This window comes from Schistocerca americana, chromosome 8 (genome assembly GCF_021461395.2).
Source record: "Schistocerca americana isolate TAMUIC-IGC-003095 chromosome 8, iqSchAmer2.1, whole genome shotgun sequence".
NCBI classification, from domain to species: Eukaryota; Metazoa; Arthropoda; class Insecta; order Orthoptera; family Acrididae; genus Schistocerca; species Schistocerca americana.
The window spans coordinates 38,778,775-38,789,769 of NC_060126.1; the positions used below are offsets into that span (position 1 = coordinate 38,778,775).

The 10,995-nt window shown below is 46.0% G+C and overlaps 1 pseudogene; it reads left to right on the forward strand.

Annotated features, from left to right (window-relative positions):
- Window positions 1–2,048: 2,048 nt before the first annotated feature.
- Window positions 2,049–2,166, forward strand: LOC124546134 (annotated as a pseudogene).
- Window positions 2,167–10,995: the final 8,829 nt, after the last annotated feature.

Below are 10,995 nucleotides of genomic sequence, written 5' to 3' on the forward strand. Positions count from 1 at the left end.
GACCTAGCAACAAGTCATGTGCTTTATCTGTAATTCCAGAAATATTTGCTGAAATATACCAGCTGTGCCTTCTGACCTGCTTCTCGCTTTTATTGCACTACCTTCCGGCACTGAAGGAACCCTCATCAACTGTGACTTCATCGTAAAATAGGTGTAGCGCCTCTATACGTTATCACTGGAGTATGACGTTGAGTGAAGACGGATACACCTGGATTACGGAATTTCTTAGATGCATGAATACGGAACTGTTAGGAAAGGGGATTTCCATTATTTTGACGCACGTTCCAATTCGCAGTAGAGACAGTGAGCAGGTCTGCAGTGCCCTGTGATAGGTTTCCAACATCTTTAGGCCACCGTGTGTTTCTTCAGAGAACTGATGGAAGCGTCGTTCACCATCACACGCTTGTATATGAAGATGAGGGAATTCATTTCCAGCATTAGCTCATGTTGAGCATGTTTGTTACCATACTTCGCCGAGGTGAGGGACACGCCTTTTTGGTGGCACTCTACTCTGAGGTCAGCTGTTCGAATGCTCTGGTTTCCGAGGTTGCATTACTAAGAAATGTGCGGGCAAGCTAGTAGGCAACAGTCGAGTCCAGTGGCAACAGTACTTGGGGAGTCGTTCAGAGAGGGTGTTGTACCACGGCGGAATAAGCACCTCGGATAGCGGATGTGCCGCACAGAGATGGCGTTTGAAATGTTGTGTAACCTGACGATAAAGGATGATTTTTAAGATAACTGATTAAGAAGACAGCACTTCAGAAAAAGGTAACTTACACTGAGGTGAATATCGGACCTTCTTCTGCCCGGCGTAGGGCAGCAGCTCGACGTAGCATGGACGGACTCAGCAAGTCGTTGGAAGTTCACTGCAGGAATATTGAGCCGTGCTGCCTCTGCAACCATGCAAAAGTGCGAAAGTGCTGCCGGTGCAGGATGTTGTGGACGAACTGACCTCTCGGTTATGTCGCATATATGGTCGGTGGATTCATGTTGGGCGATCTGAGCGGCCAAATCATTCTCTAGAGTGTTCTTCAAACCAGTGACGAACAGTTGTGCTCCGGTGACATGACGTGGTTGTTTTGGATCATGAAGTCCATGAATGGCTGCAAATGGTCTGCAAGTAGCCAAACATTTGGACTGGAAGACCCAGTCCACCCAAGTAAAAACAGCTCACACCATTATGGAACCACGACCAGCTTGTACAGTGCCTTGTTGATTGCGTCACAGTCGAATCCTGCCATCAGCTCTTATCAACTGAAATCGAGCCTCGTCTGACCAGGTCACGGTTTTCCAGTCAGGATGCAACAGGTATGGTCTGTAGGCCGGGAGAGGCGCTGCAGGCGATGTCGTGCTGTTAGCAAAGAAACCTGCGTCGGTCGGTTGCTGCCACAGCCCATTAACGTCAGATTTCGCCACACTGTCCTAAGGTATACGTTCGTTGCTCGCCCCATGTTGATATCTGCGGTTATTTCGCGCAGTGTAGCTTGCCTGTTAGCACTGACAACTCTACGCAAATGCCGCTGCTCTCGTTCGTTAACCGAAGGCCGTCGGCCACTGTGTTGTCCGTAGTGAGGGGTAATGCACAAATTAGGTATCCTCGGCACGCTCTTGACACTCTGGATCTCGGAAAACTGAATTCCCTAACGATTTCGGAAATGGAATCTCCCAAGCGTGTAGCTGCAACTAATTTTCCGCCTACGAAACCTGTTAATTTCCGTCGTGAGCCCATTGTCACGTCGGAAACCCTTTCACACATCACCTGAGCGCAGCTGACAGCTCCACCAGTACCCTGACCTTTTATACCTAGTGTACGCGACTCTGCCGCCGCCTTTATATGCGCGAATCGCTGTTTCGTGACTTCTGTCACCTCAGCGAGTATTGAGGTTAGCTGTAGGACCGACTTCAGTAATTATTGCTGTGCAAAGATTTAATTGTGTCCAATAATATACACGCTTTTGCAATCTGGAAGAACTGTCAATTATTCGTTCAGAGCTGCAATTAGCCGCCCGCCATTCAGAGTAGTTAAATGGTATTGTATTAGGAATTCAGGCAACGGCCTTGCCGCAGTGGAAACACCGGTTCCCGTCAGATCACCGAAGTTAAGCTCTGTCGGGCGTGGTCGGCACTTGGATGGGTGACCATCCGGGCCGCCATGCGCTGTTGCCATTTTTCGGGGTGCATTCAGCCTCGTGATGCCAATTCAGGAGCTACTCGACCGAATAGTAGCGGCTCCGGTAAAAAAAAAAACCATCGTAACGACCGAGAGAGCGGTGTGCTGACCTCACGCCCCTCGTATCTGCATCCCTATCTGAGGATGGTCCCGACGGACCACTTGTCGTCTGAAGACGGAGTGCTGTACTAGGAATTCAAGAAAACATTTTTTTGCGATAGAGTTATTTTATATTATCGAGTATGACAATGTGCAGTGGGCGAATACTGATTGTTCGTATTATTTGGAGTTCACTTTCGTGTTACAAAAGAATTTCAGAGTACTTCCTTTTGTCATTTATAGATATTTCACAAAGCATTCTCCCACAAGAAACTTCCTGACAGATTAAAACTGTGTGCCGGACCGAGACTCGAACTCGGGACCTTTGCCTTTCGAGGGGAAGTGCTCTACCATCTGAACTACCCAAGCACGACTCACGACCCGTCCTCACACCTTCACTTCTGCCAGTACCTCGTCTCCTGCCTTCTGAACTTCACAGAAGCCGTTCTCCGAACCTTGCAGAACTCTCATTCTCCCACAGTTCAAAGAAACTTGTTTGCTAACATATGCGCTGTCACGCCTTGCACTTTTGTCAGAAGAATAATTAATAGTTTCGGAAACAGAATCAGAAAACTAATTGGCCAAAACTTCATCTTAAAAGAAAAAGGAATAAAAAGGCAAACTGCAGCGCAGTGATTTATTTCATATCATCATTTGCAGTGCTGAGCCAAGTTATCTGTTGCAGGATAAGAAATTGTTGTAGGACCTAAATGAACATTTTTGGCAGAATATTGGGAATAGTTTCCAATTAGTGAAATATCATGTAAATTCAAGAGTTGAATTGTTTTAAGAGGGCACATTTAAATTACGAGACAGTTAATCATTCTGCGTAAAGTTGTGAATCATTCTTTTATGTAACCCAATTTACGTACAGCCAGATGCATTTCAGCTTAATTAAAATCACACTCCTATAAGATAATAGGAAGTAAATAAGTTCATGTTGAAAATAGGGTGGCTACGCCGAATATAGATCTGAATCTGTGATTTAGAAGTGCCCCAGTTTTCAGATTGTTAACGAGAAATTCAGTCATGCACAGTTCCAGCATACAGTTCCCACTATAGGGGTAACTTTCAAACTGTCGCATATCCGCCAGTAAGGAGAAGGGGGAGTGCGGCGCAAGAAAACACTTTCCGCCTAAGCGGATAAACCCACCACATGGGATATCCCAGCCAATAATGGCATACGGCTTTACCATTCACTTCCCATTATAAATAAGCTCATTTGATCAGGAAACCAATGTGGCGTAACACAAGTAGAGACCTTAGTCCCTCACCCACGGGCAAGGGAGACATTACTTCATAAAACTGCACTATAACATTCTACACGCAAGTAATTTGTTTCGCTCGTCTATAAACTAACGTAAATAAAACACGTTATTCGTCTCGTATTTAAATGAAACTAACATTTATCCACATGTTACCGAAAACATGATGTTTCCATTATTTATGAAGAATAAACTTCCGCTAGTGTCGACCAGTCAGTCCGGATTGCCAGGTGCGAATAAATAATGAATTAGATTTACTGTTCATAGAGTAATTAATGAGCGTAATTTTTGTGAACGTTGCTTTCGTATTGGAGTGTACACGGTGTTATTAGTAGTATAATGGCGCGAGTAGAGTGTTGAATGAATTTAGAAGCGACGCTATAAAATGGAAAGATGTCAGAGCGGCTGAATTAGATTTTTGGCGAAGACAGGTCTCCTCTAAGCCCTCTCTCTCACTCACGCAGTCTTAATATCAAAGGGCAGTCCTAGCTCCCGCAGCTTGCGCAGGTTGAACGCTAGCATTATTCCTACACTTCCTCATTGTGTTTTTGCGTGTGTCCTAATGTGTTGTGTTTGTCTTCTCTCTCAGAGTATTGTGTGTGTGTGTGTTTGTGTGTGTGTGTGTGTGTGTGTGTGTTTGGTCGATATTTGCAACGAGGGTAGTGACTGTCGGAGCAAGTGTGAGCAAGATGACGGCTAACGTCTCATAGTCTTAAAATAAATGTATTAGATCCCGCATGTAGCCAACAATATTTGTAATTTTTAGGACATGGATCTGTGTAGGTTTGATATAATTTTGTTCAGAAATCTGGGAGGAATATTTTTAATGCATTTATTTTCTAGAAAATTGTCCCGTTTAATTTACGTTGATCTTGTCAAATTATTCGCCGAAATACGAAATACCATCACCAAGTTAGCTGTCACTCTTTCCGAACTTTACTGCCCGTCATCCCAGCTGCGGCTCTGCACCTGCGCTGTCGACGCTGCAGAAGAGGTGGGAAGCGTTGGAAGAGCGCCAGTGGTGCGTTCATTTCTCTTTAGCGACAGCTCTGTCCGGGGGCCGCTCCCCAAACTCAGTTTTCTTTTATGAGCCAGGACGGCCATTCGTCACGTGTGGGAGGTAACAGGGCCGGCCTCGGCCGTGCTACCTTACGCCCCGCCGACGCTGGTCCTGACAGAGCGGTGGCGAGTCCTCTGCGACGCGCGCGTGCATATTAGTCTCCACGTGATCGCCGTGGTTACCTAAGCATTTGCTCCATCAGTAAGTAAATCTGTCGAAACCGCCATCAGGGAAACCACGTTGCAAGTCTAGAAGCCACCCAGCAGCAGCCTCCTAAACACCGATGTCGGTTCTCAACCGCTGATCAGCGAGGCGCTGAAAACCACTTACTGCGAGATACGAGTGTAAGTCAAATGGAAACCTTAAATTTGTAATAACAAATCGAAATTTCGTGCCGTTAGCCTGTAAGTTGGTAAGCGTGCTACAAACAGCGTGCAGAATGGCCTGTAGGTGGCAGCACAGTGCAGATGCACACATACCGTCGCAGTATCAGTATAAAGATGGCCGCCCCACTTGGGACTTGCATCAGGGAAGAACAGCGTTCTGTTATTCGTTTTTTGCGTAGTGAAGGCGTGAAACCTATTGAAAGTCATTGACGAATGAAGGTTCAGTACGGTGATGCATGTTTGTCACAGCAGCAAGTCTACGAATGGTGTAGGAAGTTCGCAAATGGTGTGACTTCAGTGGAAGGTGCTCGTCATCCAGGTCAGGCACAACGAGTTGTGATTCCACAGAACATTGCAGCAGTTGAAGCCATAGTGAAGGAGAACCGCCGAGTGACACTGAATGACATTGCAGCATGTTTACAGATTAGTCATGGGTGCCTGATGTGCTCCAGTTTCACAAAGTGTCTGCAAGATGGGTGCCACGGCAGCTGACTCCTGAAATGAGAGAACGTCGTGTTGATGCTTGTGAAGAACTTCTTCGGCGCTTTGAACGAGAAGGTGATGGCTTCCTTGCAAGAATCGTTACTGGGGGCGAAACCTGGGTGCACTTCCACCAACCGGAAACGAAGAGAGCGAGAAAGGAATGGCGCCTTTTCTCATCGCCAAAACCAAAAAAGTTTCGAACAGAACCATCAGCTGGAAAGGTTATGCTGGCTCTCTTTTGGGACGAAAAAGGCGTCATTTTGGAGCACTACATGCCTAGAGGGACCACTGTCACCAGTGCATCATACACAGATCTCCTAAAAAATCATCTGCGGCCTGCAATCAAATCAAAGCGACTTGGATTGCTATCAGCAGGTGTCCTTTTGCAGCATGACAATGCAAGGCCCCACACTGCCCGTACAACAGTTGCAACAATTACAGACCTGCATTTTGAGTGTCTTCCTCATCCACCATACTCACCAGACCTTGCCCCAAGTGATTTCCATATGTTTGGACCACTCAAAGACGCAATGGGAGGAAAGCAGTTCCGTTCTGATGAAGAGGTACGCCACGCGGTGCATGAGCAGTTGCACGGACTACCTAAAGATTTTTTTTCTAAAGGAATTCATGCACTTTGTAAGCGCTGGGGGGAGATTATGTTGAAAAGTGATACAGCTTTATACCACTTCTGCACAATAAATAATATTTAAAAATATTTAAGGGTTTCATTTAAGCCTCCCTCGTATGTCTACATACTGCGCAAACCACCGTAAGGTGCGTGGCGGAGGGTACCATGTATCAGTATTAGTCATTTCCCCTCCTCTTCCACTCGCAAATAGAGCGAGGGGAAAACGACTTCTAAATCGCTTCGTATGAGTCCTACTTTGTGGTATCTTATCTTCGAGGTCCTTACGCGCTAGATATTTTGGCGACACTAGAATCGTTCGGCAGTCAGCTCCAAATGCCGGTTCTCTAAATTTTCTCAATAATATTTCTCGAAAAGAACGTCGCCTTCCCTGCAAGGATTCCCATTTGAGTTCTCGAAACATCTTCGTAACAGTTGTGTGTTGTTCGAGCCTACCGGTAACAAATCTAGCAGCCCGCCTTTGCATTGCTTCTACGTCCTCCTCCAATCTGACCTGGTACGGATCCCAACCACTGGAGCAGCATTCGAGAACAGGTCGCACCAGCGTTCCGTATGCGGTCTCCTTTGCGGGTGAACCACTCTTTCCTACAATTTCTCCCAATAAACCGAAGCCGAGTATTCGCCTCCCCTGCCACAGTCCTAGCTCCATTTCATATCGCTTCGCAGCGTTATGCCCAGGTATTTAAACAACGTGACTGTGTCAAGCAGTGTACTGCTAATGCAGTGTTCGAACATTACAGGGTTGCTTTTCTTACTCATCGGCATTAACCTACATTTTCCCGCATTTAAGGCTAGCTGCCATTCATCACACCAAATGGAAATTTCGTCTAAGTCGTGTTGTATCTTGCTACAGTCAGTCAACTTCGACACCCTACCGTACACCACAGCATCGTCAGCAAAAAGCCGCAGGTTGCTGCCCACCCCGTCCGCCAAACCATTCGTGCATAGCGAGAGCGACAGCGATCCTACCACGCTTCCCCGTGGCACCCCTGACTGCACCCTTCTCTCTGATGAACACTCCCCGTCGAGGACAACACTCTGGGTTCTGTTACTTAAGAAGCCTTCGAGACACATATCTGTGATCTTATTCCATACGCTGTACCTTTGTTCACAGCCTGCAATGGGGCACCGTGTCAAATGCTTTCCGGAGAGCTAGATATATGGGATCTGCCTGTTGCCCTTCATCCATGGTTCACAGTACATCATGTGAGTTTCGCACCAGCAATGCTTTCTAAAACCATGCTCATTCGTGGACATAAGCCTCTACATCTACACCTACACTCCTCAAGCCACCTGACGGTGTGTGGCGGAGGGTACCTTGAGTACCTCTACCGGTTTTCCCTTCTATTCCAGTCTCGTATTGTTCGTGGAAAGAAAGATTGTCGGTATGGCTCTGTGTGGGCTCTAATCTCTCTGATTTTATCCTCATGGTCTCTTCGCGATATATACGTAGGAGGGAGCAATATACTGCTTGACTTCTTGGTGAAGGTATGTTCTCGAAACTTCAACAAAAGCCCGTACCGAGCTACTGAGCGTCTCTCTTGCAGAGTCTTCCACTGGAGCTTATCTATCATCTCCGTAACGCCTTCGCGATTACTAAATGATCCTGTAACGAAGCGCGTTGCTCTCCGTTGGATCTTCTCTATTTCTTCTATCAACACTATCTGGTACGGATCCCACACCGGTGAGCAATATTCAAGCAGTGGGCGAACAAGTGTACTGTAACCTACTTCCTTTGTTTTCGGACTTCATTTCCTTAGGATTCTTCCAGTGAATCTCAGTCTGGCATCTACTTTACCGACTATTAATTTTATATGGTCATTCCATATTAAATCACTCCTAATGCGTACTCCCAGATAATTTATGGAATTAAATGCTTCCAGTTGCTGACCTGCTATATTGTAGCTAAATGATAAACGATCTTTCTGTGTATTCGCAGCACATTACACTTGCCTACATTGAGATTCAATTGCCATTCCCTGCACCATGCGTCAATTCGTTGCAGATCCTCCTGCATTTCAGTACAATTTTCCATGTTACAACCACTCGATATACTACAGCATCATCCGCAAAAAGCCCCAGTGAACTTCTGATGTTATCCGCAAGATCATTTATATATATTGTGAATAGCAACGGTCCTACGACACTCTCCTGCGGCACACCTGAAATCACTCTTACTTCGGAAGACTTCTCTGCATTGAGAATGACGTGCTGCGTTCTGTTATCTAGGAACTCTTCAATCCAATCACACAGTTGGTGTGATAGTCCATATGCTCTTACTTTGTTCATTAAACGACTGTGGGGAACTGTATAAAACGCCTTGCGGAAGGCAAGAAACATAGCATCTACCTGGGAACCGGTGTCTATGGTTCTCTGAGTCTCGTGGACGAATAGCGCAAGCTGGGTTCCACACGACCGTCTCTTTCGAAACCCATGCTGATTCCTACAGAGTAGATTTCTAGTCTCCAGAAAAGTCATTATACTGGAACATGATACGTGTTCCAAAATTTTACAACTGATCAACGTTAGAGATATAGGCCTATAGTTATGCACATCGACGTCCCTTCTTGAAAACGGGGAAGACCTGTGTTCTTTTCGAATCTTTTGGAACGCTACGCTCTTCCAGAGACCTACGATACACCGCAGCAAGAAGGGGGGGGGGGGGGGGGGGGGGGGCAATTTCCTTGGCGTACTTTGTGTAAAATCGAACTGGTATCCCACCAAGTCCAGCGGCCTTTCCTCTTTTGAGCGATTTTAATTGTTTTTCTATCCCTCTGTCATCTATTTCGATACCTACCATTTTGTCATCTGTGCGACAATTCAGAGAAGGAACTACAGTGCAGTCTTCCTCTGTGAAACAGCTTTGGAAAAACGCAGTTAATATTTCGGCCTTTAGCCTGTCATCCTCTGTTTCAGTACCATTTTGGTTCAAATGGCTCTGAGCACTATGGGACTTAATTACTGAGGTCATCAGTCCCCTAGAACTTAGAACTACTTAAACCTAACTAACCTAAGGACATCACACACATCCATGTCAGAGGCAGGATTTGAACCTGTGACCGTAGCGGTCGCGCGGTTACAGACTGTAGCGCCTAGAACCGCTCGGCTTCAATGGGCCGGCACCATTTTGGCCACAGAGTTTCTGGATATTTTGTTTTGATCCACCTAGCGCTTTGACATAAGACCAAAGTTTCTTAGGATTTTCTGCCACGTCAGTACATAGAACTTTACTTTCGAATTCATTGAACGCCTCTCTCATAGCCCTCCTCACACTACATTTCGCTTCGTGTAATTTTTGTTTGTCTGCAAGGCTTTGGCTATGTTTATGTTTGCAGTTGTCTTCCAAAACCCCGGAGGTACTTAGGAATAACCCTGTATGTTACAGAGGCATGCCTTACGCTTTATTTCCATGTCAGAATTCATTTTATGGAATTCTTTGTAGTGTATTTCCTGTATACGACAGTGATTCGGATTCCCGTACAAACCACACCATCGATACGAAGTGTACTTTCAGACACAGAGCAATTAAAGACCTTGCTGCGAGCGTAGCAGTTTTCTAACTCTGTTGTTGTACCACGGCGGCTCTTTTCCATCTCTTACGATCTTGCTTGGCACATACTTTTCTAATGCATATTGTACGATGGTTTTGAACTGTGTCCACTGATCCTCAACACTATCTGTACTTGAGACAAAACTTTTGTGTTGAGCCATCAAGTGCTCTTAAATCTGCTTTTTGTCACTTTTGCTAAACAGAAAAATCTTCCTACCTTTTTTCAATATTTCTATTTACTGCTGAAATCACCGATGCTGTAACCGCTTGATGAACGCTGATTCCCTGTTCTGCGTTAACTATTTCTGAGTCTGGAGAAAGTTTATCGTATTCGAACTGAGAAGATGTTCAAGGGTTCTGCAGCATGGTCTGTAATTTTGCGTGTCCGTTCTTTTACCCTTATTATATACAGGAGTCACCTGCGCTTCTTTGCAGTCGCTCGGGACTCCGGTGTTCGTGGAGAGCCGATACAGAGCAGCGGAAACGCAGGAAAAGGCGGAAATTACGGGACACCGTGTTCTGGTGGACATGTGTAGATGGGTATCACTAAAAGAACGGCCGAGAAACGATGGGAAGAACAGAAGGGCAATCGTAGAAAGAAGAAGCAGACAAGTCAGCTGTTGCGGACAGTCTTTGCAACTAGGGCAGCATCGGATACGATTTGAGGAGACTCCGGTACTGATAGCCACAAGCGGATACTATGAAAATTCATACAGAGACGTCATAAAAGCGACTAAACGCCACAATGATTGTAATCGGAAGGAGGGGAGCGTGGAACTGAACGGTGTATCTGGATTCTGGTTCTGAAGAAGATGTGTACCAGCCTTCCACCACGGGCTGGTACCAAGATGATAGCGGACAACAGCAACCGACAGCCGTCAATTGCGGTCGAATTTTCAAAATATGTGCCGTCACGCATCATGCACGGGAGCGGAATTTTACTTCTGTCGGTAGCGAGCCAAGGTGTGCATCGAACCTTCGAAAAACACAAACCCCTGTTGAAGACGTCCTGCACACATGGGGACGCAACGTTAAGCTTCGACGAGGAAGTCATCCGAGCAGTTCACGACAGCCCGGAAAATTTTACGAGTGGTGTTCAATAAATAGTGCAACACATTTTTGTCTGAAAGCAGGTTGGTTTTACGAGGTGCATTCAAGTTCTAAGGCATCCGATTTTTTTTCTAATTAACTACTCACCCGAAATAGATGAAACTGGCGTTACTTCTCGACGTAATCGCCCTGCAGACGTACGCATTTTTCACAACGCTGACGCCATGATTCCATGGCAGCGGTGAAGGCTTCTTTAGGAGTCTGTTTTGACCACTGGAAAATCGCT